This window comes from Cydia fagiglandana, chromosome 3 (assembly GCF_963556715.1).
Source record: "Cydia fagiglandana chromosome 3, ilCydFagi1.1, whole genome shotgun sequence".
NCBI lineage: Eukaryota > Metazoa > Arthropoda > Insecta > Lepidoptera > Tortricidae > Cydia > Cydia fagiglandana.
The window spans coordinates 7,284,403-7,290,528 of record NC_085934.1 but is presented as its reverse complement, the minus strand read 5'-3'; the positions used below and the strand labels follow the sequence as shown (position 1 = coordinate 7,290,528).

The 6,126-nt window shown below is 36.7% G+C and overlaps 2 non-coding genes across 2 annotated transcripts; both read right to left on the bottom strand.

The window, feature by feature from the left end:
• Nucleotides 1-1,151: 1,151 nt before the first annotated feature.
• Trnap-cgg (transfer RNA proline (anticodon CGG)) lies at nt 1,152-1,223 on the bottom strand. The gene has a single exon. It is a non-coding gene; the product is annotated as a tRNA-Pro (tRNA).
• Nucleotides 1,224-4,664: 3,441 nt separating this feature from the next.
• On the bottom strand, nt 4,665-4,736 carry Trnap-ugg (transfer RNA proline (anticodon UGG)). The gene has a single exon. It is a non-coding gene; the product is annotated as a tRNA-Pro (tRNA).
• Nucleotides 4,737-6,126: the final 1,390 nt, after the last annotated feature.

Here is a 6,126-nt window from a genome sequence, read left to right as displayed (position 1 = left end):
TCTATAATTATCTTTGGTTTTCGGTTGACAATTTAATAAAATAATTTGAGGTTGGTACAGTTTAAGATTAGTTATAAAACCACCACAAAATGAAAACTGCAGAGTAGGCCATGTACCAATACCAATGTATAATCGTGCCACCTCTAAATTTCCGATTAAACGAAAATATCGACAAACTATTTATTTAACTATGGTGCAATTCATCAAAATTCGTGTTTCGCGCAATGAATAACATACAATATGATACTCCCAAACGGACAAAAAACGTGACTATAAACTACACTTTGGTATCGGTAATATTCCGAAGTCAAATCAGAGCAAAATTTTCGGTTAGGTATTTAAGCAATTACCAGCCTCTGCCCCTGACTTCGTCCGTGTAGAAGTCGCTAAAAACTTTCAACTTTATTTTGGTTTCTTTAGAAGTGGAATATCAAAACATCGTTTTTCAATGGAGCTCTACAACATTTCAAGAACATTTAAATATATCCGAATTCAAGGTTTTTAAACGGCTTAAGGTATGCTCTTGCGCAAAGAACGATCAAGTCGAGTTAGAACGGATGTAACACGCATTATTAGCAGCCCTATATGTATTGTAATATGCAAAGCATCGATACCCCGCAGTTATTACAAAGTAAGCATAATATATATAACAAGATCGCTCCGTTAGGAGCTAACATGCGTTTTAAGTAAAAAACGAGCATGAATAAGTTTACACTGATTAATAATCTGCTAATCTACATACTTCATTACCATATAAGCCGCATAAGAATCAATTAACTTTCTAAGTATGAAATGAACGTGCCAATAAAATTCGCATGTGTGCACAAATGTGCCTTTAATAGAAGAAATACCTATGTAAGTATAATAATGTCTTCAATTTTATTGTCAAATGTGGACTCCGCTCACTGCTTTTCTCGTACTTACACATTTAAGGTAAGGTAAGGTAAGGTAAGCTAAGGTAACGGTCCCAGCCATTGTGGTCAAGACGAAAGGGGACAAATTTAGGTAGGTACGTGACCGCTTCTGCATATACGTAGTCCCCATTTTCTTCCCTGGATACTAACACCACACATCCATTGTTCTACAGCAGGTGGTTTTGTGGGCAAATTGGTTTTGGTTTTTTAATAATATATAATATAAAAATTAAAACGGGGCACGACCGGGAATCGAACCCGGGACCTCTCGCACCCGAAGCGAGAATCATACCTCTAGACCATCATGCCACTTAGAATCTGCTATTAATTCGATCTAGTCAATTATTCTGGCTTGTCAAATAACAATTGTATAAATAATTTACGAAAGTAATTAATCATGCAAAGACAAAGCAATGGTTTTACTCGTACTAATAAATAATGTCACTTTCCTTTGTTAAAATTTATGATATGTGCAACTGAGGCTGGATTGATACTTGTAAGATGCAGTGATCTAATGAGAGACGCAACTAGGCCAGGCTAAGGGACACTAAGGGCACCCCCCCACATCTAGCGTCTTTCGAGCGTCGGCGTTTGTCGGCGTCTGGTTAGCGCTATGGAAAATGACGTCGCTGCGCAGTTGCGTCGACGTTGCGTCGAGCAGCGGCCATAGAGTTGTAGACGCCGACGCTCGAAAGACGCTAGATGTGGCGGGGCCCTAAGTATCGAACTCTTAAGAAATAGTCGCGTTCTTATAAATTAACTAGTCTCAAGCCAGACTTATATTGACCGGGATATGAACCGTAATTACCTTTTGTATTTTTTTCGACCTCCCGATATTTCGATGCAGTGAACAAGATGCATGTGTCGAAATATCTCAGGGAGCTCAAACAAAATACAAAAGGCAATCACGGTTCATACGGTCGCTATGTCTTTTGAAACTATCCGTGAATCATTCAAAACTGTTAGTCTCAAGCAAGTCCAAAATATTCCAGCTGCTGCACAGCGTTTTTGTTATAATCATGAAATCGCGGCGTTTATATTATTTGAAAAAAAATAATAATGGCACTTGAAAATGTCCTTACTTACGTTACAAAGATATCAAAGTTGCCTATGCAAAAATTATAATAAGGCATAACCTGAAGTTGAACCCGGGACCTCTCGCACCCGAAGCCAAAATGATATTTCAACTATCAGGACCATGACGCCTGGTCCCGTCATGCCACTTGAGGAAAATTTTGTTCAGTTGGGTATTCCCTGTAATAAATATGTCAAGAATTCAACATTCTATATAATTGACTATCAAAAACGGGGCACGACCGGGAATCGAACCCGGGACCTCTCGCACCCGAAGCGAGAATCATACCTAGACCATCATGCTACTTAAGATCTGCTATTAATTCGATCTAGTCAATTATTCTTGCTCATTGAATAACACTTGTATACATATTGAAACAAGTAATCAATCATTCGGAAACAAAGCATGATTTAGAGTGTCACACGTCGCACGTTTTTACCTAAGGATGAATTTTAATTTTCAATTAAGTATGAATGTTTTAAAGGGTTTTGCTACGACCTGGACGAGCGTGTTGGCAAAGAGAATAGATAGAATAGAGGGCTATTTCCAAAGTAAATTTTGTAGTCACGGTACATTTACCGCCATCTATCGACACACGATTAAAACTTAAAATATAATTGAAAATGTATAAATTAATCAAAATATGTTTACGGATAAATGATTTTTAATTTTTATGGTTCCATACTGACCCATGTTCTTTCACTGATATGTGTTAAAATTGTTAAATATCAAACGGTGTCGTCAACGCCATCTAGCCGAGAATAGGCCAAAGGTATATGGTGCCATCTATTCGAGAATGACTTTTTCTTGATTTCCGAGGCACGTTTTTTTCTTAGACTTTATTTATCTTATACGGAGTTATATACCAGGTGTGGCCTGTAACATGAGCAAATAATTAAAACATAGATTGTACTCCTCAAACGGGGACACTTTTGTTTAACAACTTTTAAAAATTATGAAGTATTTTGACTCTCTATTTTTCATACAAAATAAATATTATCTTCAATGGACGCCATGGCCACGCCATATCATTGTGATTGACGTTGCTTGTCACGCCTTAAACATAACAAAATTCGCAATACATTGCGTCTTAGAATAAACTTTAAAGTGTATTATAAATCAAACCACAAGTTATTTTTAAAAGTTGCTGATCAAATGTTGGTCAGTATGAGGAGTACAGCCTACAGTTTAATTTTTTGCTCATATTACAGGCCACACCCGGTATATCTCTGGTGTTGGTGATTGACGCTCAGTCGCGCACCTCACGCACGACTTTCACTTCAATTTGCTAGCATCAATCAGCTCCAAACTGTAACAAATTAATATTTTTTTTTTATCTAGCTCCTAGTTTGGACTAACCTTAGAGTCTTGATTGTATATGCACAGAATGAATAATAGTACTAGGTACCAGGGGCGGCGCGTCAAATATATCCATAGGCAAGCCGGGGCTAATTTGGCTTACTTATTGCCTTTACAACTTTACTCTGCTCAAACGTCCAAAAACACGTAAGCCGGTGGGAATCGGCTTTTATGGACGCGCCGCCACTGCTAGGTACAGAAGACTCACTCTCTAACAAAACGCGTCTGTCACGATCAGCACAGATATGGCCGCTAGGTGGCGACAGCGCCACGCGCGGCTTATGGCAAACCCCAAAATTGGGGTCGAACGGATGGACTTTTAGCTACCTGTAGCAAAGCGACGAAATCGCGGAGTGAGCCACGCCTGAGTATATGTAAGTACCTATTACAAATAACGAAAACGCAAACAAAGAAAATAATCTGTCAAAGAATGTAAAAGTACAAGTTTCAATTATTAACGCATGATTTGAATATTTTCCACCAAGTTTCACATGACACGTGTAAAATATATAATTTTACTGAATAGCCCTAAAAATATCTTAAGTTTACTCCAAAAACTCTGACGCAGAAGGAAAACCACCGAACACGGTATAGGCGTAATTTCCGTAATATACTCACTTAAGCCTTTTTCTATTTGCAATACATTTTTCCTAATACGTTTTATTACGCCTCATTCGTTGTACTTCACATACGAATTGCGTTTAAACGGAACTTTATTATTTTCCAAAGCGAGCTTCAGAAGCGAGGCGCAGATGTGCCCGCGTATAATATTCAGATACCGCGCTATGAAGCGATGTAGGAGTGAATCTAACGTATTTTATGTGAGGTAAATACGCGACTGAAATTTTAGAATAAATTTGCGTCACGAGCAGCAATAACTACAAATTGAAAGACTTAAACTGAATTTGTTTAAGCTGTACTCTATTAGTAATAAATTCTTATTACTAATAATAAGCGTTTCGGTTTTATTCAAAACCGAAACGCCCTGAATAGCACACGGCGTTACAAAATTTGATTGGCCACAAAGCTTATAGTAAGGGTAAGTAGTTGGTCGTGATACGCGTTAAGCGGTTAATCCGTTTACCTAGTGTCAAATTTTATGGGTAACCATGGCAACTCCAGGTTTAACCGGCTAACCCCGGGTTAGTGAAATCATGCAAGGGGGCCTAATACTCGTAAATTAATGCTAAAAATTACTTAAATATATGCTTATTTTAAATTCACTCATGTATCTAATAATAAAAATGTACTAGGTAGGTACCCGTATAAAAAGGCTTATTATTGTAATATTATTAACCACCAAAAAGACCAAAACTGGGCACGACCGGGATTTGAACCCGGGACCTCTCACACCCAAAGCGAGAATCATACCGCTAGACCATCATGCCACCTAAAGACAACTTCCTTAAAAGCCTTCATGAAACAAAGTTGATTACGTGATGTGTTCATTTGTTTAACCAGGTGGCCATTATTTTGATGGCTGTTAACGATTCGCTATGTTTTGGTAGGCTCTAACCTCTAACATATATATGTATAACACCATACCATACCATATATAACATATATATATGGTATGATGGTCTAGCAGTATGATTCTCGCTTCGGGTGTGAGAGGACCTGGGTTCAAATCCCGGTCATGCCCTGTTCAGCTTTGCTCTAACCGAAGTATATGACATATTTATTTTGTAAATATATAATATGTCTATACAACTATTTAAGCTTCTCGAATGTAACGACTAATCTTACTATTCTTGGCAAGTAAATACCTTATAACGAAATTAAAATAGGTACAACTTTTTAATAAATTCGGAAAATGTTTTTTTAACTAGACTTTTCGGTAAACGAATTTTTACTTTTGTAATTATAATTAAAAAGTAAAGGTACCACTGTTACTTATGATTGCATACCAATGTCTCCAGATGTTCAATAACACTCAATTGAAAGTTTAAAAAACCTAATAACGATCATTTACAGTTCTTTAAGTGTCATAAAACACGTCGTTATTCCGCAAATACTTCTTTTAACATTGAAACGAAAACTCGTAAGAACCCAGTCACAGATGTTGATCGGCCCTTCAAAGGAAATAATCTGTGACTGGGATGCATTAAAATATCGTCGTTAGCAAATCATTAGCCGGTACATTTGCCTCAGACCACGACGGTTCCTATCAATCGAGGGCAAACAGAGGGATGGGGCTGTGATTTTTTTTAGGAAACGAATTTCACTAGTTAAAGTGCATTGTTACTTAAATTTTTTGATAGTACTTAGTGACTTTTGCTTGTCACCCGACGATTTGCACTAAAACACGAATAGGTACCTACTATAAATACCTTTTCAAATTAAGTGATAAATGCTAAATATTTAAAATAACACTGAAAAAATTCTTTGAAATTTAAAATAATTTCAAACAAATAATTAAATATATTTCTATTGCCTGAATTGCCTCTTTCTTAAGGCTTTAGCAGCCGTATTCGAACGATGAGATACGTCAAATACTAGATATTGAAACGATATGGATTAGATATGTCGGTGTCAAACAAGTGTCAAAATTGACATTTCTTCAAACAAAAACGTCACTTTTGACACTAGTTTGACACTGATATATCTATTCCATATCGTTTCAATATCTAGTATTTGACGTATCTTATTGTTCGAATACGGCTGTATTTTGGTTAAATATTTCGTAATTGGTAAAAACTATTGTGCATAGTTGTTAGTTCAGGTGATTTAAACTTCTTATTTTCGACATAGTAGGTTTTTGTAAAACATCGTTCATGT